Source organism: Patagioenas fasciata, chromosome 3, assembly GCF_037038585.1.
Source record: "Patagioenas fasciata isolate bPatFas1 chromosome 3, bPatFas1.hap1, whole genome shotgun sequence".
Classification (NCBI taxonomy): Eukaryota; Metazoa; Chordata; class Aves; order Columbiformes; family Columbidae; genus Patagioenas; species Patagioenas fasciata.
In genome coordinates this window covers 57911536-57937086 of record NC_092522.1, presented here as the reverse complement: position 1 = coordinate 57937086, position 25551 = coordinate 57911536, and the positions used below count along the sequence as shown (strand labels likewise).

Below are 25551 nucleotides of genomic sequence, written 5' to 3'. Positions count from 1 at the left end.
TAAAGGGCGGGGGAGAGGTAATGTTCTTGTCTTATTTTTATGGGAAAGACAAAGAAGAATAAGTGAGCAAGAGGTTCCTGTCAGGAGTAATGCCTGAAACACCGTCAGTAAGGACATCTGTTCGGCATGACAATTCCCAACATTTTAATTCTGTAGGAAGATGTTCAACTGTAAATTATTTATTTCCTTCTGTGCTAAGAGAAAAAAATAAATATGGTGCAATCCGCCTAACACTGGAGACATTACAAATGTCGCAATTAAAGGCAAGCATATAGGACAGCACAGCAAAAAACAGATTAGTATCAAACAAATCTACACATAGCAAAACCTCTCCAAAGAACAGAGACCAGCAGAATTACCTGGGCAGGAGATGGGTCCTTCCCCCTAGTGCAGAACAGATTCCTTGGCATGCACTAAGGAAACCCAGGCTGAATGGAGGCACACAGGGAGCACGGAGCTGTTGGCATTTGGCATGCATCCAACACCAAATGACCTGAAAACACAGAAACGTCTCACTCCAACAATAGCAAAAGCTGGGAAACAGATCAAATGCATCACTGAATTATTTCAAAATACAGAAAAGTTCCATCATATGAATATTTTTTCTCTTCCTTGATACTTTCAACATAACGTTTCTGCCTTGTATTAGATAAAATTCCAACTATTATTAGAATCCTTTAGTTTCCAACATGCTTAAAACAAAAGAAATTAAAATTTCTCCTGATGTTTACTGGTTTATTTCTAACAGTGTGCTCTGGCAAAGTTCTACAATTCTTAGATTTAAACTTATGAACAGGTTACTGTCCTTGTTATTTGTGATTCTGTGTTTCCTTTAAAACTCAAAACCTATGCCTTTTGAGTGCACAGTTTTAAATTTTCTTATTCACAGCTTATTAAAAACGTTTCTACTAAGACCCAGTTCACATTAGTTTGTTTCAGTTCTTTTTTTTGAAAGTGCCTGGCGGACACGTGTTCTCACCTTCATGAAGTGATCCTTTTTTAAAACAGGAAGAACTTCCAAGTAAACAATGTCATATTAGGCTTTATAAACAAGAGCAAAGTCAGCAAGATACAGAAAGTAATCTCATGCCACTCAGCACTGGCGTTCAGAGTTCAGTATGGCTTTAGATCAGTTTTATTGAAACCGGAGAAGAGCAACAACGAAGGATTACAAGTCAGAAAAATGCAACCTATGAGGAAAAGATAGAAAGAACTGGTGCTGTTTGATCAAGAGAAGAAAAGCTTGAAGGCAGATAAAATAACAATCTTCAAATACGGAACAGTCACTTACGAAAAAAAGGGTCTAAATTGCTTCAAGGTTTGTGGCTAGACCTTAAGTGAACCTTTCTAAACAGTGAGTGCAACAAAAGCATTGCAATAGCAAGGGGAGTTCACACAGTTCCATCTTTGGAGATCTCTACAAACAGGTTAATGTATAAACATCTGTCATCTGCTGTAGGGTATAGTTCATCCCACAGGGGATGGCTTGAATTACTTCTATAAGTTCCTCCCCAGGCCTATTTCTACTATACATTATTCTAGTTATACAATAAAGGTTTGTAAGTAAGGTGCAAATATTTCTGCTAGCTTATCTCAATTTTTACTGTTGTGAACGACTCCTTTATCAATGCAAAATACTACCATGTTAGACACATGCAAAAAAATGTTGTTCAATATAAATTAAAAAAATAAATCTAAATTTTTAAGAAGTTTTACAGTTCACAGAAGTCTATACCTCTCTTCTTTACCTCTTCCCTCAGACTATCAGGTGATAAAAGAACAAGTCACTTTATTCTTTAATGCTATCTAGTATTCAAAATCATAATCTCTTGCATTATCAGTGAGAAGACTGGTCCACAAGTACTCCAACTCCTGTATTCCAATTTACATACAAAGGATTGGAAAGGATCTCCTGGCTCATCAAACCCAGGTGCCTGTTATCAGAGTCAGCTGTGCAGTCTATAATTTATCAAGCTTTAAATTGTTTGCAAAGTTCTGTCTTAAAACAGTGTTTCCATTATATTGACTGGGTGGCTGTTCCCAGAGCTCTCTCCTCTAATGTTTCAAAACTTCTTAAGTTTTCAATGTAAATTTAGTTAGGGCAGTTTACACTACTTTGTGCCAGTAGTGACTTTTACCTTAAATATCTCCTTTCTGTTCCCCAGTGATATCTGTCCTATTGCCTCTTGTTTTTCAGGTTTTTGTTGTTGTTGTTGTTTGCTTTGTTTTGGGGTTGTTTGTTGTTCTTGCTGTTAGTTTTTTTGGTTTTATTTTGCTTCTTTGTTGTTGGTGGTGGTGGTGGTTTTTTTGTTCACTTATTTGTTTTGTCTCTTCTTTAGCTGGTCCCTTGGCCACCTTTCCTTTTCTGCTACTAATTTTAATCTGTGCTGCGTTAACTTTTGCTGTCCCTGGTGTATTTCTTTGACATCCAGATGGACTGGATACAATGCTTTCCTTGTGCGCTGGTTTTGGCTGGGGTAGAGCTAATTTTCTTCATAGTGGCTAGTATGGGGTGATGCTTTGGATTTGTGCTGAAAACAGTGTTGATAACACAGGGATGTTTTAGTTATTCCTGAGCAGGTCTTATATAGAGTCATGCCCTTTTCTGTTTTTCACACCACCCCACCAGCGAGTGATATGGGAGTGCACAAGAAGGGACCAGAGGGGACACAGCTGAGGCAGTTGACCTCAACAGATCAAAGGGAAAATCCATACCATATATCATCATGCTCAGCAATAAAATCTGGGGGAAGAAGAGGGAAGGAGGAGACATTTAGAGTGATGGCATTGTAATTGTTAGTGTGACGGAGCTCAGCTTTCCTGGAGGCTTTTGCTTTACCTGTTGAACTGTCTTTATCTCAGCCCATGAGTTTTCTCACTTTAACTCTTCCAATTCTCTCCCCATCCCACTGAGCAGGAGTAAGCAAGTGGCTGTGTGGTCCTTAGTTGCTGGCTGAGGTTAAACCATGACACATTGTCAGCAAGAAGATCAGTTGGTAAAGGCTCATACCTCACCAGTGTGGCATAATCTAGTCCTAAAGGATATGTTGTGTTTTACCTTATTTTTAATTTTTCTCAATATCGTCAGTAATATTTCCTTCAATATTTACAAGCCTTGCATTGGGTTGAGATATGATCACTAGATCTAACTGCTTATGTTGTAGTCTTCCTTCATATTATCCATAGGCACAGTACTTGCTATTTATGTCCTTTCCTCACTATCTGACCAAGTCTCAGCTATTTATTCTCGATTTCATTTCACGTGCTAGTTCTTCCAATATACTGGTTATTTTAATGTATTATCTCTGTCTCACTCTTCAAATAAGCACATTCACGTATTTCAGCTTTGCTGCCATCCCAGGTGTGCTCATTTTCATTTCTTAGTGTTAAACACTCTTCTCCTGAAACTGCATATTAGAGGCAATACCATTTTTTACCTATAGTTTCCCTCCCTTGTTTCTGTGTTCTATCTTTCCTCAAATGGTTGATTACTGGCACTTCTTTAAACCAGAGGACACCAATCAATATTCTCACCAGCTACATTTTGCATGGTAGCCTACAGCACTCAGCAGAAAAGAGACAACTAGGATTTGGCATCCTTCTCAACTTCCTTGTTGAAGTCTCTCCTACATGCATGGTCTCCACACCCGCCCCACCCCAGGGAATTCTCATGTAGGGCCTCCTGGATCCCATCTGTTAGCCTGAGTTATTGCATAGTTCAAATTGAAAAAGAAGGGTTTGGAGTCAAAAGTGGAAGGAGGAAGAAAGAGCATGTGTTTACAGCCCAGTGCCACAGTTTTAGGCAGAAGTGATACCTGAGGTGTTGTCCCCATGCTGTCAGTGCATTTCACTCAGAGGTGGTGCAGGAGGCATGAGTGTTCCAAGATGAGATTCACAACAAAATCACCATGAGCAAATGAGAAATCCTGTGTCTCATTCACATTTCAGTGCCTACCGACAGTGTGGGAGAGCAAAACCTGCCGCTGTGGTGTGAATTGGTGTGCCTTCGGATGGAGAGGCAGGTAAGGAACCAGGCTGGGTGTTTTGCAGGCTGCATGGCTGCAGTTAGGCACCTGAATTCCACTTTAAACCAAACCAAAGCACTTCAGTGCTGACAGTTAAATCTTCATCAACCATTTGCTGATAAAACCTGAGTCCAACAGAAATTAAAGAGAAGCTTTGTGGCTGTGGACTACCTGACTCTTCTATCCACTTCAAACTCCCTAGCCTCTGCAGCTTGCCTGTTGGTAAAGGAGCAGTAACACCCTAGCAGAGTTTATGTAACTGCTACTCAATATCACATTAAGCTTCCTCCATCTGACATGTAAAACTTCCACCTGCTCAGTCACCCAAGTCCTGACTTGAACTAACAACTCTTGATCCTATGGTGCTATATTTGCTCCCAGCAGGCTGATAACAAAGTGTACAGAGGAGCGCCTGATCCAATTTATGCTATAGCCTGAGACAGTATTTGTTTTACACTGGCTGTTATCACCTAACAGCAGGATCAGTCTAAGTTCGTTGCTCTCTAGAGAAGAAGTACACCGCAAATACAGTGAGACATCCATGTACCATGGTGTTTTAGAATGTCAGAGAGCCACTACTGTATCATCATTAACTATAATTTTAAGCTTTGAAAATGCTGTCAATGAGTCTTGGTATTTTGTCATCACTGTACTATTTGTAAAAATCTGTTTCTCTCCATTGGCTGCTTCTTTCATCTCTGTGGTTGGCAGCCTTGTTATTTGTTTTTCTGTCTAATGGAAATTCTAGAACTACTGGTAGAAAGTGAAGCGTTCCTATGAAAAACACGATTCCCCACTTTAAATACCTCTTTCTTTCTGTTTAAAAACTAATACTTTACAATGGAAATGAGTATTGTTTTCCCTCCCACCACCATTTGTTCCAAAGACAGCAGGATATTTTAAAAAGTTTTTTCTCTCTAAACTTACCAGTGAGATAATTCTGAGTCACTGTGAAAAGTTTGTTTCTGTCCAACCGCTTCTCTTTTGCAGAGAAACATTTTCACAAATCTCCTGTTATCAGGCAGTGCTGAGAGTAGAGCAACTGTGGAGTCTCTAAACTGCCAGCAAATATTATTTGAGTATGCAGTGATAAAGTGGAGGAATAACCAAAAGATTGTAGCACGCTTTAAAGATTCAATCCTGCTCTTTGTTTGAGGATTTCCTTTGCCTCATCCACATTAAAAAAACCCAAAAAATTAAAATAAAAAAGGTCAGCAAGTACAGAATAAGCCTCTGTATTCCACCAGAGCAGAAGAAAGCAGCTCATAGGTTTACTGTTTAACCAATTTTGTAACACTCAGGTTATCAGTGAAATTTCCAAACTTCTAAATCTGGCAATTTTTGTTGCTACCTTTATGCTCATCTCCAATTTGCCCCCCCCGCCCCACCCCCTACCACATGCTTTGTTCCTGCTGCTGTGTGCAGAATCAGCTTCCTGAATGTTTCCTCACAAAATACAATACAGCCCAGCTTACCACCTGCAAATAGCTCCATCTGCTCCAAAACAATTTGTGTAGAAAGAGAAATGAAGAGAGAAAGAGCTTGCCAGCTCTTCACCTTACTAGAGGGAGGTCACTGGTAGTACTTGCTCCTTCTCTATAATGCTCTGGGAAGCCAATTCAGTGAATCAGTGAGGTATTTCCTTCCCACCATTCCCCAAAATACTATTTGCTTTATGGTTCCCTTCTTTTCCCAGTTGTCTGGCCATGTTAGGACAGGAGATGAGAGTCTGAAGGATTTAAATGCAGTGTTGGCAGGGCAGAGATGCTCTAACATAGAGGAGAAACATTTCTGGGGCTGTTGCATTGATGAAGATGACTTTTCACATTCTTACATTCCTGGTAGAGGTCAGTTTTAGCTGACTTCTCTACTAAGACACATTACTGGCCACAGACCAGAAGATCCACAAGGAAAGTTGATCATGGCACTGGTGCTGAATTCAGCATATCCTTATGGAAACAAGGCCTTCAGATGACCAGGGCCACCTAGTTGGTGAATTCAGGTTTGGGTTAGGTGGAAGCAGCAGTGCAGATGCTCAGTTGCATCAATGGCAGCTGTCCTGGGCAGGTGGTAGCAGAACTTGAAGTGTGTACAAAAAATTAGAAATTCCTAGGGCTCCTCAGGTACTAAAAAACAATCTTCTATTCCCAAAGTCCTTCTGCCCCAGTTCTCAGGAAGCATACAAAGGAGGGGCAAATAGGATTAAAACAAGTAATATGTAAAGAAATCCCAGCTTATTCTATTGATATTAGGAAGGACTTCATAAAGAAAGATTTTATCTTGTTAGAACAAGAGTTTTGTGCCAAAGTTACTTCTAAATTGTGATAGGTATCTATATTCCCTACTGAGTGTGCGTCTGTAACCAAAGGCCAGAATGAGCATTTAAGAGAGAAAAAAAGAAATGCCACAGTGTGAAAAAAGAGACTGAGGAACTAGAAAGAGAGTTTGCTTTCCATTTCTAGAGGCACAAAGAAACTAAGTGCTCTGCATGAACAACCCCATCAGTAGCTCAATTTTTAGGAGAAGGGCATTCTTTTTGTGCACATGACCTTTTCACGAGCCTGGCAAATAAAATAAATAAGGAGAATAGACCAAATCCAGAGGTGAGTTTATATTTAAACACAAAGTTTATGTTCAAGTTTCTAGGAGAAGAGTTGGAACAATGTGGAATAAGCTTGGAGCTTCTCATTCTCTTAAGATCGAATTGCATAGTATTTTTAGACTTCAATACTGTACATGTTTTGACCCAAAATGTAGTTAAAGTCTTCTTTTGTTTTGAATCTATTGTGATTTGTTAGCACTTGACATTCTATAAACTGCAGATGGCATATACTTTCATGCTTGCATAGACATAAACCCAGAATCAGAGTGGGGCTGGTTTTGTTTGTTTGTTTTTGCTGTGGTGGGTTTTTTGTTTGTTTTTGTCTTTTTCCCCAGTAAACACAGATTTATAATGCGCCAAAACCTCTACAGATTCCCTCAATCAGAAGTTAAGGGGGAGGCTTTCAAAACATTCTAGGATTTTTTGAGACACCTCATAGCTTTTTGTGCAGGCATTCCTTCCCAGCAAATAGCACAAGAGCTAGCATGCTGAACAAATAAATATACAAAGATTACTGAATGTATAACTCTTTCCCGCCAAGCAACCTACTTCTACCTTGCATGCACACACTGCAGGTTTAAATTGCAGGCATAATTTAATTCCCTCGAAACAATCCTAAACAAACCCTGTAAGGATTCAGAAAAATATGTTATTGAGATATGGCAACTTGTTTTATGTGGGAGATTACTGAAGATCAAAAATGTCCAAAAATTATTTCTGACTGTTGAAACACCTGTTTAGACCTCACCTTAGTGTTCACGAGGGGCTCCTGTTTATCTGGACTCCTCCATAAGGAAAGACATGAAGATTGCTGATGAGAAACACCAAGTTCATGTTCTTGTGATTTTCTGACTTGTAGCAGGTTTTGTGGGGTGAACACGACTTGATAAGGCAAATAGTCTTGTGCAATAAGGTAGGTTTTTTTCCTCATCTTAAATACCTAAAGCAAGCTTGCGTCTTTAAAAGTGGAAAAAGCAAACAGCTCTCATGAAAGAGTTGCTTTGGAAATGCTTCTTGCTAATGTACTTCAGACTTCACTTAAAATGTTACAAAGCTGCACCTCTCAGTCTCAAAAATCAAGCTACCTTTTTCATAACTAGTCATCTCTGAAACACATAAACACATCCAAGGAATTAAAACCACCTGCCAGTTACCGTAAGTGGACTGGTTCAATGTAGCTGGAAGATTCATTTTTGTTGGATAAAAATTACATACTTTTGGGCTCCCAAGGTCCACACCAGCAGTCTTCAGCTTTAAAAAAAAAAAGGCAAGAAGGAAGGAGATAGAAGCACCCTTACCACAGTATTTCACAACACTGTATCTGTACGCAAGGTTCATAGCAAGTCCAAGTCCAGTGGTAGGGGGTGAGCTGCAGTGTGCTCTGCACCCGCAGCAAAGACCACTAAAGACCACTTCCCCCGTGTGTGCCCACAGCCAGGCCAGCTGCTTCTGCCATGAGCCCTGTCCCAGCTTGCGTGGGAAGGGAGGTGAATGGGTTCAGTCTCTATTTCCACTGCTCCTCTTCAGGTGATATGAAGGCTGAATATCTTAATGAAGTTTTTCTCAGGTTTCATGTCAGATCTTGGCTTCTTTTTTTCAATAGTCCCTTGGATCCAGGTCCTTTGGAAAAAAACATTGTTTACAAACAGAATTAAATCTTTGGAAGAGATTTCTATGGAGCTTAAAACACACATGGTTAGAAGAATCTGACCCAGAATTTCATGTTTCATGTGGAACTGATAAAAGGGGACTGCTTTTGCCTTTTCCTGCCTCTATGAAAGTGGCATTAGGAATGCATTAGATGTGAAGAGGTGTTGTAGATCCTTTGCTACGTAAAGCATATTCAGCATCTCTTCTTTCTCCGAGGGCAGTACCATTCCCTCCTCATGTCCACCTGTTTGGATGGGGGACATCACTGAGAGGGCAGGAGTGGCTGGCAGAGGAAATTCTCTCTTACAGCACTCAGGCAATGCATTATTATTGGGTCACTGTACTGTAAATGAAGTGGTTACTGCACTTAGCCATACTACTGCACTCACTGCCTGATTAAGGACTAGATCCACCTCTCACTCAAACCAGGCTGTATTTACACTCTGTTCAAAGGACTGAACTGGGGCCTGGCAGTTCTTCTCGGGGTGGCCTTCATTTCTGAATATCTGAGATGAATGTGGTGACGAAATAGTGATGGGCATTTGTAATCATAGCAGTAGGAATGCTCCTGTGATTGCCTTTGGGAGGATGGCTGTATGCACTGGAATCCCTTAGCATTTAGGGTTTGTCTTTACATTCTCCCATGAAACCAGAACTGAAAGAAGCCCCAGTTATCAGGAACCTTTCCAAGTTGACTTTATGGTCTAGTAACTCAGAGCATTTTTGTGGGACTTGAAAAACATTAGCAATACATCAGGTGATACAGGTATATAGATAAAACCTACACTTCTACTTATCTCTATATTTACTCTTATACTGCAAACTTTTCAGAGTAAGAACTGGTAAGGGCCTGCCATAGTGAAACAACCATTTGGAAAAAGTGGTAGCATGGTTAAGGGCAATAAGGATATAGAATTAAACCTATTTTTTCACCTGTCAGCTGAGAGAAAATACTGCCACTAGCATCTGGGGACAAATTTCTCATCTCCTTTGCCATGTTAGTGTTGTTCAGTAATTTCTCCCACTACTTTATTTACATAAGTTTTCTATTCTCTCACCTTGTGTATTTCCCAAGGCTCAAGCTTTTTATTCTTCCTTTAACCAACAAAAATATTCAAGTTATTTTCATTTTCCATTCTCTTTCTGTTTGTCTTCGGTTCACAACTTCATTTCTTGCTGCTGCATTTTCTGCTTCCCATTTCTGTATCTCAGTTCCTGGCCTTTGTTTCTGTCTCATCTCAGTCTATAAACTTGGCTTATTTTCCTTCTCTCACTCCCTGTTTTCACAGTCTCTCTTCTTGACCTTAGTGCAGTCCTGTGTCACTACAAATAGCCTGCTAAACTCGCAGTAGCTGTGTGGTTTTGCACAAGGGTACGTGCGCACACACATTTTGTTGCTTAACTAACTGCCTTGGGCGATCTTGGGGGTCTCCTGCATTCTCCATGACTAATTCAACTGCACAGTCATTTTGGGACTCTTAAATGTGCTAAGGAGGCTGGTTCTGAAAGTGCCCATAGTAAAAAGCTCCTTCAGATTTTCTCCTTCCACAGAATGCAGTTTTTGCCTGTCAGAGTTGTCTTTAAATCTGTGAGTGCCCAAACGGCCTGCTCCCTGATCTCCTGTACTTTGCTGGCAGAAGTTTCTCCCCAAACTCTAACTGCACGTGCTATCAACATTTAAAGCAATGTGTGTAAAACACACACTTGCTCCCCAGCTGAGATTTTCTGGGGTTTCTGATCTGTGCAGACTAAGCAGTAGCTGTGAAATAGTCTAGTCTGTAGTTCACATCAGTTCTTGCTCTCTCTGAAATCCTCCAAGTCATCTCTTTGGTTTTGCCCACCTGCAGCCTCGCTGTGTCTTCAAGGCCTGGACTCCCTGGGAAAGGCTGCGCAGTGCCCGGCCACAACCAGCTCCCAAACCCGGGAGGCTCCCCAGACACCTCTGCAGCCGGAGCATCCCTACTGCTATGATTACAAATGCCCGTCACTATTTCGTCACCACATTCATCTCAGATATTCAGAAATGAAGGCTACCCCGAGAAGAACTGCCAGGCCCCAGTTCAGTCCTTTGAACAGAGTGTAAATACAGCCTGGTTTGAGTGAGAGGTGGATCTAGTCCTTAATCAGGCAGTGAGTGCAGTAGTATGGCTAAGTATAGTAACCACTTCATTTACAGTACAGTGACCCAATAATTATGCAAGATAATACTGTATGCACTTAGCTGGCCTGTGCCATTCAGAGCACTTGCCAATAATACACAAGCACATTTCATTATCTCCTTCCCCAGCTCATGGCTCTTTATAAACAGTCTGTTTTCTCTCGAGATCACTGGAGCTATGACATGGAGGACTGTCTAGGTATATTTAACCCTGCAGATCATTCCAACGTGCTTCTTTAAAATAAGATCATATTGTTTTCCCTGCTTTCCATTTTTGAAAGGCTAAGCTTTGGCCAGAGGGTACTCTACATATCTGGCTGCAAACAGACTTCTTGGAGCCAAGCAACGCAGTGCCTTGACTAATTTCAGCATTCACTTAAGCTAAATTATTTATGATACTCTCTGCACAGGCCTTTCTCTGTTGTTGTTGTTTTAATGTTGTAATCTCAACCATAATAAAAGGATAATTTGCATGTGTTTTCAGCTACTGCAGTAGCTCACACATGGCTCTGAAGACTTACGCCAACTACAATAAATTCAAAGTTTGAATTGAGTGGCCAGAAAAGGGAAATTTTGACATGCCAGTAAATCATGTCCGTAATGGTGAGAAAGCTTAACATTTTTACCTAAGCAGCTGAAACAACATCAGAAACTTTTTCCAATGATACAGTTATTCACTTATATCAAAAGCTCATCACCTTTGCTGCAGCAACATAAATCTGCATGATGTGAAGCTGAGAGTGGTCTGTTTTCACCTCCGAGCTGGTACTATGAGTCCAAGTTCATCACCAGCAGAACGCAGCTCCATCATCCTGAGAATGTAAAACATCACACAGACAGAGGGAAGAAATATAACTATGTTTTTAAGCAGCCTTCTAGTTTCCAGCAGGCACAAGGCACAGGAGATAAGAAACAAAATAAAAGTTACGAGGGAATGCAGAACAGAGAGGTACCCCTGCTCCACTGGCTGGTGGCTTGCCAAAGAAAACAACAGAAGCAGGGATTAGAGCTTGCGACGTGCGCATTAGAGCAGGACTACCTATTCCCTGCCTTTTCTCCTCTGAAAAGCTGCCATGTGAGGAGAAACATTCCTTTTATTATTTATGGGGACAGCCACTCTTGTTTATTATGCTCATGTTACTATGCTACATGCCAAGTACAAGCCCTCTTTTTCAGAGAGAAGTTTTTCTTTGTACAAAGGGGGAAAAAAAAAAAAGAAAATAAAAACCCCGCCTGTTTGCAGGATTAGTGAGGAAATTAAAGCCAGTGTAGAGAAAGGAGGTCTTTCTACAGGGCTGTGATTCTGCTTAGAAAGGCGGCAGGAGCAGAGCGCGGCAGTGCCCCGACAGCGCGGTGCTGGCAGGACCTGGCAGGAGGGATCCGCCTGGGAGCGTTCCCGCTGCCCCGGCGCACTGAGCCCCTGCAGCCCCAGCAGCCCAGAACTCACAGTAGAAGAAAGATTGAACAACCGATAATCCGAACATCAGCCCTCGTGCAGCTTGTAGGAGATGGATATTTCCCCTCCCCCCCACCTCGGGTTTGGAACAATGTTGATAGGAAGTAAAGAAAAACAAGTTTGTTCCTCCCTCCCTCCCTCCCCCCCCTTTTTTTTTTTTGCAAGGCAGCTGAAGGACAGCTGACCTATTTTCTGAGTTCTGCAGCACGGGAGGTTCCCCAGCACCTGATCACTTCTTTGTGCCTGTCCCCTGAAGCATATTTAATACTCAAAGGCCTGGCCCTGCTCAGTGATTGCAAAGGAGGAAACTCTCAGCTGCTCTTGGACTGCAGCCTTCGTACTGAATGTGGGCAAGGATTTGAAGCAATCTACTGAATGCAAAGCAAATCCCAAAGCAGAGGGAAAGGAAACCAGGCAACAGTTCTTTCTGTGGTAGATGGCAATGGATTTACTGCCTGGCAGTTCACAAACTGCCTACAGCTGGGGGAGATTGCTAGTTCAATTCTCCCATGTTTAATGTGATTACTGATACTAGTTCATAGGCTTAATTTCATTCCCTTGAATTCTTCTCCACTAACAAAACAATCAAACAGAAAGAAGCACAATAAAAATCTCTTCCAAAAATACAGAATAGAAAATGCATTTTTCAAACTAGGAACCTTCACTCATTTTGTCTTCAGAAGATTTTTTTTTTTCGTTTGAACCAAATTATACACAGAAAGAAATTATTCTGGAAAAAAAATATCCCGTGTTATACGAAAGGAAGAGAACTCTTTCTCCTTTCTCACTGGAGTTTTTATAAAAGACTCTGACTGATGCCCCTTGTGTGTATAATCTAGGAATTAAATATTTGGATTTGGGAAAAGCAGAAAGACAATAGATTTGCAGGGGTCACATGAAAACCTGACTTAGATAGTGAGAGGGTACAGTTCCACCCAGCCAGCAGAGAGGGATAAGTATGAAGACTTCAGCATCATAGCTCCCACACAGAAGCTTGGTTCTGGCAGAAAGGGATAAGAGAGTGAACATGAAGACTCCTATCTCACACCTCATTTTTCAGATTTTAGCCTTAACATACAGGCTACAGCAACGTAGTTCCGTTTTAGAAACCACTTGTTGCTTCACGATGGCCTTACAATAAGAGGCTGAGCAAACATTTTCCTGTTTATCAGCAACACAAATACTGTGTGACAACAGCAGTTCTTCAGGTAGAATCTTTTTTTCTTTATCTACATGATCGAAGTTACAGGACAACTTGTAACAGCCAAAAGAAACATACCATAAAAAAAAATCTATTCCAATGAATTGTGTTTTTCATGGTATGAGGCTAATATAAACACTGTAAGCAAATTTTAGGTTTAACATACCAGTTTACCCTTGCTTGCAGTAAGTGGTTGTGCTTACTTGGATTTCATCCTTCATACAGTATAAATAGTTGTTGCAGATAATGTGTTTAATACCTTCCCAAGGCAGGTGTCTCCAGATTATTGAATCAAAAAGAATGATAACTTTCTGTGCTCTTTCAGTCTTGTCTTAGTGAGTTTTGCAGATATGATTACTTACATGGCCTGAACATGGTTGTTTTATTTTTAATTTTTCTCATAAAGAGGCAGAAATCATGGTGATATTATAAACAAAACATCTGATATGTTGCAACTCAATACTAGTCCCTGTACTATTCTCTGAGTCCACTGCAGAATATATTTTGCTTGCTAATTTTACTACCTTTTAGATTTATCTTCTCTGTCACCAAAACTGTCCCTTTAACTTAATTTACATGTGCTCTGCAGCTACTACAGTATTTAAGCATTTCTAATCATGCTTGCCAATGATTGTCTCAGTGTCTCTAATTTGTTAATTAGCATTTGTTGCATATCTGATTATATTTTATTCATTGTTGGCTTAATTTACATTGAACAAGCCACAAACAGTTGTTACTAGTTATTATCAGTTTAGGTCTTTACAGGGTAAATGTTATGCCATTGTAGACATAAAACTACAGTTAATAACTCACTTTAGTGCCTTCAGCCTCATCACCATGGCAGTCATGGAGTTATTTTCCTGCTGTTGGTATCCTTGACTGCATGGCCCAGACCAAGCCAGACATTATCTGGCAGGTTTAGGGATGAATTATGTTCCAGAGCTCTCTTTTGCATCATCATCATCTTCTTTCATCCCCTCACTATCTTCACCTAATAAGTGTCAAACCAACTCCATTAGCTTCAGGGGAATTACTCTTATTAATAGCGGGAGACGGATGGGCTTAGCGAGCTCTGTTTCCTGCCACATCCTGACAGGCATGTCTCACTCCAGTGCCCTACAACCTTATTTTCTTTACTCCTGCATTTTCTCCTACTTCAGGATTACTTCTGGCTTTTTTGCCTTGTTGTTGGTTCAGGTGCTACCAGCTGAGCCCTCCCAGTCCTGCCCAGAGCTTCGTTTGCTGCAAAGCTACTGATCCCCTCTGTGCTACTCAGTCCTGAACATTTCCACCTGCATTCCTTCCACTCAACAAGTTTGTAACACTTTTTAGCTACTGTCTTCTAATAGAAGGTGTCTGCAGCCTCTTAATACCTTCCTTCCAACTTCAGTGTATTTATAAAAAAAAAAAAAAACCACAAATTTAATTTCTGGTGTACTATCTGAGATTAGTTTCCCTCCAAGTGACTAGACCTTCAGAAGTAGTGAGTAGGCAAGGAAATCCCTTCTCCCAGCTGACGTCTTCCCTCCTTTCACCATCAATCCTCTCACAAACCCTCCATGCTCTCAAAATAGTACAAGATCACACACTTCTCTCCTTCTCAAAGCCCTCCTAAACCCTCCAAACTTCATCTGTTGCTGTAACTGGTTACCTAACTCCCCTCTGTTTTGTTTTGTTTTGTTTTGTTTAGGCTTCAAATCCAGATGAGCTCTTGCCTTCACGAATCCTTTCTCCTATCAAGGGCCCCATGCTCCCCCTTTGGTGACCCCTGCTGAAGCCTTCAATACAGAAGAAACACACCCAGGCTCCCATGCTGGTGGCTGTGCCTTATCCTGCCAGCCCAGGGTCATGTACCTGGAGTGGGGGTGACATGCTGTCACACACAGTCTGAAGGTGCAGGATAAGCCTTCTCCAGAATCCAGTTACTGGCCACTCCTGGAGGATGAACAAAAGCCTTTGTTTTGGCTGAGGAATGCCCCTTCCTCTTCTTAGAAAGGTGGATATACCAGTGCCCACAGCATGCAGATCTGAGCCCCTCCAACTGTTTTTGCCTGCGATTGTTCATAATCCCCCTGGTTGTGTTTGCTCACAATACATACCCCAAAGCTCAGAACAATTTTATTGTGTTGCTCTCCCTGGCTTTAGTCCATTGACTGTGTGCTGAGAGTGCAAGGTCTTGGTGGGAGAACTGGTATCAACTTGTCTGTTTCTAAATCATGCTGCAAAGTGTAGTTATGATTGTCCTGGGGAGGCTCTGGGCAACACTACAGCGCTAATAAATGGTTGGTAATAATAAAAATAAAGGAACAAACTAAAAACAAATAGCAGCAGCAGCAGCTGGCAAGAGCCAAGAGACAGGAATGTTTTCCTTTCTTTGACTTTTTATTAAAGTTAGCAAAAAATTTGTATATGGGAAATCTTTTCCAACAGAAAATGCCTCTTTTTTTTTTCCCCAGAGTGAAAACTCACCAACAGAAACACAAAAGTTTCTACAACACCATAGTCAAATTTACTCCGCAGTTATGTTCATTTACTGAAACAAACCATTGTAGGCAAATGCTAACATTTGATAAGAGTTCAGAGAGAAATCATTAAAAATGTTTAATAAAAATGATGGAAATGCTGAAGAAACATAGAAAATGAATAATTTTGCATACTGTCACACAGATCCAGTTGCACAATTTCTGCTCAAAAATTGCAATCTATTTGAATATATTGAATACATAAGTGTGTGTGCATGTATTCTTCTATGTGTATAAATACATACAAATACCTTTATGTATTTAACTATTTCACAGCCTTACAAAAGTGTCATGACCCCCTCAGGTGCTGACATTTGCTGCCCTTGCTCTGAGGCAAAGTATCTGGAAAGACAGTCCCTGCTAAGCACTCGCCCCGTGGCTATCAAGGGGTATACAGGACCCGAATGGGTTGCTATTTGTCAAAAGTTCATCTGTCTCGAAATGGAAATAGGAAATGCTTTGATATACTGAAATAAAAACTACTATTTTTTTGCCCTGTTTCTGGAAGTGCCTCAGCCTCCTTTGCTGAGGAGCTTTCTTGCAGCAGGCCCCTGTGAGGGCCTCGACCTGCTGGAGTGGGGCTTTCACTCCTCGGGTGCAATAGGTCACTGGCTTTAGAAAGTTTCACGTTTCCACCTTGAGTGGAGCTATAACTTTTCCTTGTTGTAAATAATGTCATTGTAATTTTGGTGTAAATTAAAGACCCTGATGATTTGTTTCTTATATTTGTTCTGCAACCTCGAAGGAAAGAAAGAAAGAACCTGGTAAGGAAAACAGGTATCCAATGAATCACTCTTCTGTTGATTGAATGAGGTTACTATTATTTGTAAAGGCTTTAAAAAACATGACCTGGGCTTCTGTGTTTAATTTTATTATTGCTGACACTTCTGGTCAACATAATGCAATGTTAAGGCTGGCTGATTCTTTGGCAAACTTAGTTCTTGTAAGTGGTGTTCACTTTCTGTTGGCAATTGTTGGGTGTTACTTACCTCACATAATCAGTGCTGCCTTGGACAGTATGAATATCTGTACCAGTTGGTCTGATCCAGTATCCTATTTCCTATCATGGACCATAGTGGATGCTTAGAGACAGAGCAGAAGCAGAATGGACAGGGTGATCCTTTTTCTGATAGACATTTCCAGCATCTCATCTCTCTTTCCTGACTTTTCTCTCATTTGACCAGCTCTTTCCGAGACAGAGAAACAGAACTGCCTGCAATAACCACAGCGTAGGTAGATGATAAATTTCCATGGTGAAACAATGATGTTTCCTGTTTAACTCTCCTTTCCTTTCTTAGAGACTTTTTTCACTCTTTCTGAGTCTAATGCAACTGTTTTCAGAGAATTAGCCACTGTCATTCCAAGGTCCCCTTCCTAAGGAGCAGTAAGGAATTTAGTACCCAGCATTCTGCAGTGGTAGCTATTTTTTCTTGTTCCCTGTGTCCCCTGGTTTGTATTTCTCATCACTGAATTTCATCTGCCACTTTACCCCATCTTTCAGTGCACTCTGTGCATGAAAGAGTTAATTCTGAATGCATAGAATAGGAAAGAACAAATATTACATGCATTTCTGATGTATGCATGTATGCATTATGTCTTTTACTTATATCTAACTCTATTTGAACAATGTACTCCCCCCTTGCTAATAAAGCTATGCTGATCTCTCACTGACATCCACAAATCAGAAGGAATTGCTATGTTTCGTAGCAGCATAGACTGCACAATATAGTACAAATTCTGTCATGAATACTTTGCTGTTTATTCTGTCTGGAAAGTAACCTGTTGTTTGAATATCTTTACTGATGTTTTATTGATAGGATGGAAAACGTCTAGTACATTCTGATTAACATTTGTCAGTTAGCTTTCCATAACCATGTTCCATCTGAAACAGGTAAGACTTGGACATGTTATCATAGCCAAATAACGTATTTTAGCACCATCTTAGAGCTATGAGATCTATATAATGCCAAATTGTTTTTTATTCCATATTTTTAAAACATTAGTGTTGGATTCCTGTTCCATGTGATGTCAAACAAGAACAGTAATAATTTATTCCTTGGGAATTGACCAGGTGAACTAGTAGGGCAACAAAGATAATTAAGGGAGTGGAGCATCTCCCTCATGAGGAAAGGCTGAGGGAGCTGGGTCTCTTTAGCTTGGAGAAGGGGAGACTGAGGGGTGACCTCATTAATGTTTACAAATATATAAAGGGTGAGTGTCACGAGGATGGAGCCAGGCTCTTTTCAGTGACAACCAGTGATAGGACAAGGGGTAATGGGCACAAACTGGAACACAAAAGTTTCCACTTAAATTTGAGAAGAAACTTCTTCTCAGTGAGGGTGACAGAACACTGGAACAGACTGCCCAGGGAGGTTGTGGAGTCTCCTACTCTGGAGACATTCAAATCCCGCCTGGACACATTCCTGTGTAGCCTCATCTAGGTGTTCCTGCTCCGGCAGGGGGATTGGACTAGATGATCTTTCGAGGTCCCTTCCAATCCCTAACATTCTGTGATTCTGTGCATGGACTTCACACTGTTTGAATGCTTTCACACTAGGCTGCAATCAGTACATAAATCTCAAAGCACCCCTAGGTGACTACTTCAGCTTGTCTCTGAGCCTTCTTTGAAAGGTCTTCTCCAGAAAAATCCCACATGACCAATTTTCCTGTTGCCAGTTATGCGTTTTAAGATATACCATGTTTTCTACCAAAGCACTCTTTTTAGTTTTATTCTGTCCTTGTCTTTCCTTTGTGTGTCCCTATGGGATAACTTAACTCTTATTCAGATTCCTGCACACCAACAAAAAAAGGTTACTAAAGCGAAAAAGGAAACATTAAATTTGTAACAGGAGGACATCAAGGCAGTAAAAACAAAAACTCAACCAAAACTAGGAGTAACATTCTAGTAAAGAATAAAATCCAGTTAAGTGAACTACTTCCCAATTAATTTCCCACTTTTATTAGAACACAAACGTGACAGATCTTCAAATCTACTGGATCTTTGGGAGTTCCTGTGGCTGAAGGACTTCTCTGACACAAGCTCATACCTCTGCAGTGGCTGTGTTACCTCCCTGGCTCTTTCAACACATGCCCCTTTAGAGCTGTGCTGCTTCCCTAATACCCGTTTGCAGCACCTGACTGTTTTCTGCACAGCTACAGTGAAATGACATGTTTCACCTTTACACCTCTTGCCTTAAGTCTGTTTTTGGCCCTTGTAGGCATCTGTGAGAAAAGAAGTGTGATCTCAGCTGCCATCATTTAAGAATTTGGGAGACAAATGAATATGATCTGGAAAACTTGTTTCAAAAAAACACCCCCTTTCTTTGTTACACATTATGAAAATACCAACAAAATATTTTAAAAAGTAATCCCAGAACTAGTGGCTATGGATAAATGCAAGCTAAGACAACTGGCGGCAACCACCAGAGCTGGAGGTGTATGCAAAGTGTCAGTGTCTGAGGGCTGGGATCCCCAGGTGCTGAGTTTTGGGGAAATCCCTCCCACAGGCGCAGACCAGCTCCTCCTTAGCAGTTAGCAAGCAGCAGAGATGGTCTTTTGCCTAGGGAAACCACGCTGCCACATATGCTAAACATATATTTTAAAAAGGGCTTTTTAAGGCTATACCCTCATTTTTGAACAGTTAAAGCATGAGACTAAGGGATAGAACCTAATTATGATAATTATTATCTGATGATGCATGGTTTAGTTTCTTGTAACCATTTCTTTGAACAAGAGCCTCTAAGACTGTATTTGAAAGACCTTCTCATTGAGTAATTTGTCAGGAGATCAGGTTATTTCAGAGACTTTGAACTCAAAAAAGTTATACATAAAAGAAAAGAAAGTTTCATGGCCACAATTATGCTACACGGGACCTAGAGGAAACCTGGGCCAAAGGTAGCAGCACATCATGGATGCAGCCACCTCGCTCCAGGGCAGACAAACCCTGAGCAGTGTGAATTTGAGCTGCTCTTTAGTACTTGGCTGTAGAATTATAACCTGGAGTTATGGTTATTACACTGTTTGTACATGACAAGAAGATATGTTTTGTGCCTTTACAGCCTTTGATGAAAGGCTCTCAAAGCAATTTATGAACATTGAGTTTCCAGGGAGCCCAGTAAAATTCCTGTTAAAGAGTTTTGGAGATGGATGAAGCAATGTGCTGTAAGTTTAAAGTGCTCATTCATCAACACACAAGTAATTTAGCAGCACAGGCCCAAAGCCCAGAAGCTTTTCTGATGCTTGGTAAGCCCATAATAAATGCTACAAAATGAGGAATGACAAAAGGGTTCCCAAGGCAGGGCCTAGCAGCTGATAAGGCAAGAATCGCATTCCAGCCTCCTATCTCCTGTTTACTTCAATCTGATCACCGGGCAGCATTCTTTCCAGTGGAAGGACTAAAGTGGGAATCTCCTTCTTTCCTTCCTTCTGGAGGGCTGGGCTCCATTTCTGGGCAGAGCATGAGGGTTTACCTTATCAGGAGAAATTCCCCTGCAGCACAGCCTGACAAACAGCTCAGACACAGGCACCACGCGTTCGTGCGCCACAGCGAGGGGACGAGCTGGCAGAAGGTGCGCTACTGTGCAGCATCTTGGGGACAGGTAATATTGTAATGACAATGTGATCAAATCTGAATGGTCTGGCAGCTTTAATGGGTTGTAATGGAGCTCTCTTATTCAGAGGCTGCACGGTCTGAATAGTTTGAAGCATTCCCCAGAACATCAGCCTGTGCCAGGCACACAACGCAAGTTTTAAAATCTCTGAAAAATGCTTCCCATGTCGAAGTTGCTGACCAGGGTTTCCCACTCTGTTGTTTGAATGCAGGAAGGGAAGGCAGCTCCTGCTGATAGCAGGAATAAGTCTTGGCCTTATGAAGAATTGTTTTTCTCAGAGCTGTCAGGAAATCCTCGCAAAGGCATCAGCAGCATGGCGCCTTGGAAAGGCTCAAGGCAAAGGACATGCTGCTGCAGTGTTCATACAGTAGCAGCCCCTCGCAGTGCGGGAGGTACTGGGGGCCGAGTGCCTGGAGACAGCAGGAGGATAGGAAGGCTCTCACCAGCTGAGGAATAGCCCGTGGCCTTGTGGACCTGTGGCCAGATCTGCTGCACTGACATACTGCCTTGTCACCTGGGTGAGTCTGGTTAGCAGCTGTGGCATTAGTGTTATTGGCAGCTGTCCAGTTCATCTGGCACCATTGTTGACAGTGTCCCAAGGGAAAAAAGGAAATAAAGGTGGCTTGAAGATCTATTTCTCCTTTTCCCTTGAGCTGAAACCCTGCAAGGTCCAAATATCTGCTGGAAGGGCAGCACAGTGAAGCTTCTCTCACAGCGTTGCTTGCTATATATGGCCTGGGGATGGCCAAAGGATTTCAGTCTCTCTCTGACTCCTTTAATAAACATTACTTCCAATGCAACAATATAAGTTTCTGGAGCACAGGCTCATTTTATTGAGGAGGAACAACACGCTCAAATGGAAGTGAAGTCCCCAGATGCACTCTGCATGGAGCAGATCCAGATGGTTTGCTTGATTGCTTTCTAGCCATAATCTATAAGATCTTTTTCTCAGCTGGGAGGAAACTTTCCTGCTGGAAGCTCTGGTCTTCAGCATCAGCACTGGAAGAGCCCCTGCCTGCATGACACCATGCTGCAGCGTCACATCTGTCCATCCTGCATCTAAATAAGTCACTGTATCAACAACTGTGTCCCAATCAGAAAGGAAGGACATTTTGGTTTACTAAAACGCATACGTATTTTACTGCTCTGTGTATTTTTCTGTCAGTTAATCTGTGTGGAAGTGGAGACTAAGTTTTCATCTCTATTTGAGATTGTGCGAAGATTGTACTCAGTTTCAGCAGGATTCTCTGGGCTTATGTAACACTGCTAATAAATAACTAGGCACATTTGAAGAGTAAATAACAGCAGTTTTCCTTTTAGCTTATAGAGCCATATCTGTCAGGCAGGATCTTTTCCAAATACATATTATTTTGTCTACAGGTGGGATGCTCTGTACAAACAGTGACAACTGCATATTCCTAATACCTTTTGCAAAAGTCTCCAATATCATCTGTTAAAAATGCGTCTGGAAAATCCACCTTAAAAAAAACACACCAATGAAGTGGCCTGCCAAACTGCAGCTTCCCGATCCTTCCATTATAAAGAAATGTGCTTATGGTGCAATTTATGTAGGCTCTATATTCCAGCAAAAATACATCAAGTGGTATCAAGTTACTAGAATCAGTCCTAAAGCAACTGTTTCCTCGAGGGGGAGGGAAAAAAAGAAGCAGCAGCTTACTTCACATTCAGTAAATCGTGACACAGAGCTCTCTCAGGGAAGTAGCTGGAACATGAGAAATGAGGGGTTTTATTCTTATGAACACCTAATATGGTAACTAAAAGCAGAGGAAACACCCCCTTTCAAAACTAAACCATAATCAATTTTCCAGCAAGGACAGTGTCTCCAGACAGCAGTCTATCTGCTACGGCAAAACAACACCACCACCCCTCCCTCTTCTGAGAAATTTCCTGAAAAAACATTGTTATCTCTACATCTTCAAATGCTGTGAAATGCCTTGTTTGAAGAGTTTGATGACCAAAATGCTTTGACCCTCTGTTTGAGGTCAAAGAGGCTTCCTGAAAGAAGATCTAATACTACAACCTCCCACTCACTACAGATAAGCTTGTGTTCCTTCTTCTAGCAGAAACTCACATTTCAAAGACTTCATTTGAAATAAAAATAAATAAAGGGTTTTCATCTTTTACTGAACTGCTTAGGTTTTTGGTTTGTTCTTTTGTTTGGTTTTTTTTTTTTGTGTGTGTGGTTTTTTTTTTGGTAAGGGAAGCAAATAATAGCAGAAGCCAATGCAGCTGCTGTAGAGGGTTGGTTGGTTGGTTGTTTTTTAAAGAAGCTACGTAGATGCATGAAACAAAACTAACCCACATGTTCAACCGGTGGGAGTTAGAATAATTTCACTAGAATCCACAATCATACATTCATCAGCTAAAACCACCAATTTTTATGCATGATTTTTTCCCTTATTTTTCCCCACTTATCTGGAGCAGAAATAGCAAACACAGAAGGAAACTTGAGCCCTGACAGTTCCTTGTTTTAGAGGCTAACCTGACTACTAGAAGAGGACTTTTGCAAAAAGTGGAAGCGACCTATTTAATGACTGTGACTCATTTTCCTCTGTCTTTAGACTGGTAGTTAGCTGCCATGCACCCGTTTCCCTCATCCCCAGTGGAAGAGATCTTGTTTTGCTGAGCATATGTGTGTAACTTTAACTGCGAAGCATTGCAAAATATGCCCCGGAGACGAGGGTGAGCCTTAAGTACCTGGATCTACATAAAACTTCAGCTTTACAGGAGTCTTGGCAAGCAGTAACTCTGTAGTTACACAGCTGAGTATTATATTGTCTTACAGGGTAAATTCAGGCAGGCATATGCTTGTTGAGAACATTTTAAAAAATGAGATCTGCAGAAGATACTGGCTCTTCTATTTTCTCAGCTGATGTGATCACCTGCTCCCATTGCTTGACTTTTTGAGCCATAAGAACAAGGCAATCCTGAAGAGGTGACACCCATGTGAGGTATTTCGCTTACATACTGTCAAAACCAATTAAATTTTTAGAGCTGATGCTGCATTATGAGTTTGGATAAATGCGAGTAAGAGTGTGACACTGAGTATTTGGTCTTTTAAGTTTCTTTTTGGAAAATGCGAACAAAGCTGCATCTTGCTTGTGCTATCCAAGCTCGCCTGTGACTTTCATTCACGTAGCCATGAGATCCTAAACATGCCGCTTAGTTTCCGGGCACTTCATAGTAATCCTCTCATGAATAGTCACTATGCATGCAGGGGAGGAGATTAAAAACCAAATGGTTGACTCATGCCAATCTAAAGACCGGCATGCTGCAGACTCATTAAGGAATAGCTCTGTGAGCTCCCCACATGCATACCTGCCCTTTCTGGGACTCCAGGCTGCCACTGTGACTGGCAGCTGGGTACCGTGCTCTCCCCTCACACCCAGGCCTCCCAGCCAGTATAAACCATCAGGAACCCAGCATCTCCCTGGCCTGACCAGGTCTTTGTCTTGCCACCACAGCCACTGGTGGTGTGGCACCTCTTCTGGTGAGCTCTGCAGCCGCAGATCTGTATTTGCTGGTGAACTCGGGGATGGCCCTGGGCTCTCCTCTGCACAGCTGTCTGTGGTTTGGAGTAGAATGGCCACAGTGTCTGCAGCATTTTCTATGCACACAGTTCTTTTAAAAGCGGAAGAAGAGAAAGGTATTTGTATAGTTTTCTCTCCCTGTCCATCTAGTAACCGTTGCTTTAAATAGGTACTGTTAGAGTCTTTGATTGTTTAGTTTCATAATTCCAGTTTAAAAATAGGTAAGAGCCAAAACTAGGTGTTAGAACAGCCTCGTGACAGTGGCATTCCATGGCATTAAACTGAATGAATTAAGTCTTTGAAAAACATCTGTGTGCCTCTTACAGTTTTCCATTAAAAAGAAAAAGCACCTATGAGCAAAGCTACTTTCTTACGTTAACAAATTTTTACCAAATAATTTCTTTCCTACATGCAGTTTACCTTTCTAGAAGAGTCTACGTACAATGTAGATTCAAACTTCTTATGTTTTTTAAAATGTTACTACAAAACAACATCTTATCATATGGTAAAATCATTCCTCCATTTCAGTTTCTCTTTCTGTCACTGTTTGAGGCTTCTCTATCTCCTGTAGCTTTTCTTACCTTCTCTACTGTAGCCGTTTCTGAAGATTTTCATTATTCCGTCCTCCTATGACAACCACCAAAATCTCCTCTATGGGCCAGTTCTTCCATCATGCCATGTGCAATTTATATGGTATTAAGCATTAAAGCTGAAGAGAAAAAAAAAGAACACAACACAAACCAATGAAGAAATCAACCCTAGAAACTCAGCCAGAGACTTCTCTTTACGTGGTGTTCTTTCACCACACATGTACAGTGCCAAGCTGGTCTTAAAATAAACTTCCTTCAACAGTTTATATCCTCCAACCTCCCCCCTGCCCTTGCCGGATAGTTCCCCTCTTATCAGCCCCTTGCATTTTTCAGGTGAGTTTTTTAGATACTGTATAATCCTACAAGGACATAGTAGGCAAGAAGGAATCCAGTTTCCAAATGCTTTCATTTCTGTTTTGTCTCAGTCTGTTTTAAAAGATACGAGATCTAATTCCTATTAAAACAAAACTCATGTTAGAGTTTAAAAGGTCTTTTACAGTCTTGGGAGTGCCCAGCTTAAGAAAAAAAAGAGTTTGGCAGGTCTGCCTCAATGTTCTAGTCAACTTGGAGCCCCATCACACCACCTTAGGTTGTGAAGAACACACCCATTTCAGCAGGAACAAGAAATAAGCATATTGAAATGCCATGCTTTCTCAAGATGCCTTGCAATGGTGTGACAGATACCTATGTCCTGCCTTCAAAGATCTGGGTGTTATTTTCGATGGGGGAAGAGACATTTGCTTCCTCTAGTGGAACAGAGACAGAATCTGCCCCAAAACTTGCAGAATTACAGAGGCACAACACTGTAGAAAGCACAGATCAACCTTTTTGTCTGCCTTTACTTGCATGACTCTTGCTGATCTTTGCTGGCATATGAAATTTATAGGTGATTGTAGTACAGTGGAGAATCAGAATAAGCTGCACAGGATAAAAGGTCATAGGAAGAACCACAGAAATATCAGACAGTCTTCTCATTTTTAATTGGCAGCAGCATATTCAGTTCAAACAATGGCCAGGAATCTTTCATTTGTTAACTGAAAAGACTTTACCTTTTTAATACACACTCATTAAGGCACAGCATAAACCTAAACCCCAGAATAATGTAGGTTGGAAGGGACCTCTGGACCACCCAACCTCTGTTGTGTGAAGGAGGGATAACTTTCAGGTTTCTCAAAGCTTCATCCTG

General features: G+C 41.2%; 1 long non-coding RNA gene across 2 annotated transcripts; it reads right to left on the bottom strand.

Moving 5' to 3' along the window:
• Positions 1 to 6706: 6706 nt before the first annotated feature.
• LOC139827728 (uncharacterized) lies at positions 6707 to 24508 on the bottom strand. Of its 2 annotated transcripts, none has more exons than XR_011738646.1 (3): positions 24357 to 24508; positions 11134 to 11247; positions 6707 to 8247 (listed from the first exon to the last, which is right to left on the bottom strand). It is a non-coding gene; the product is annotated as an uncharacterized lncRNA (long non-coding RNA). The 2 variants fall into 2 exon arrangements; XR_011738647.1 differs by lacking the exon at positions 24357 to 24508 and adding an exon at positions 11883 to 11952.
• Positions 24509 to 25551: the final 1043 nt, after the last annotated feature.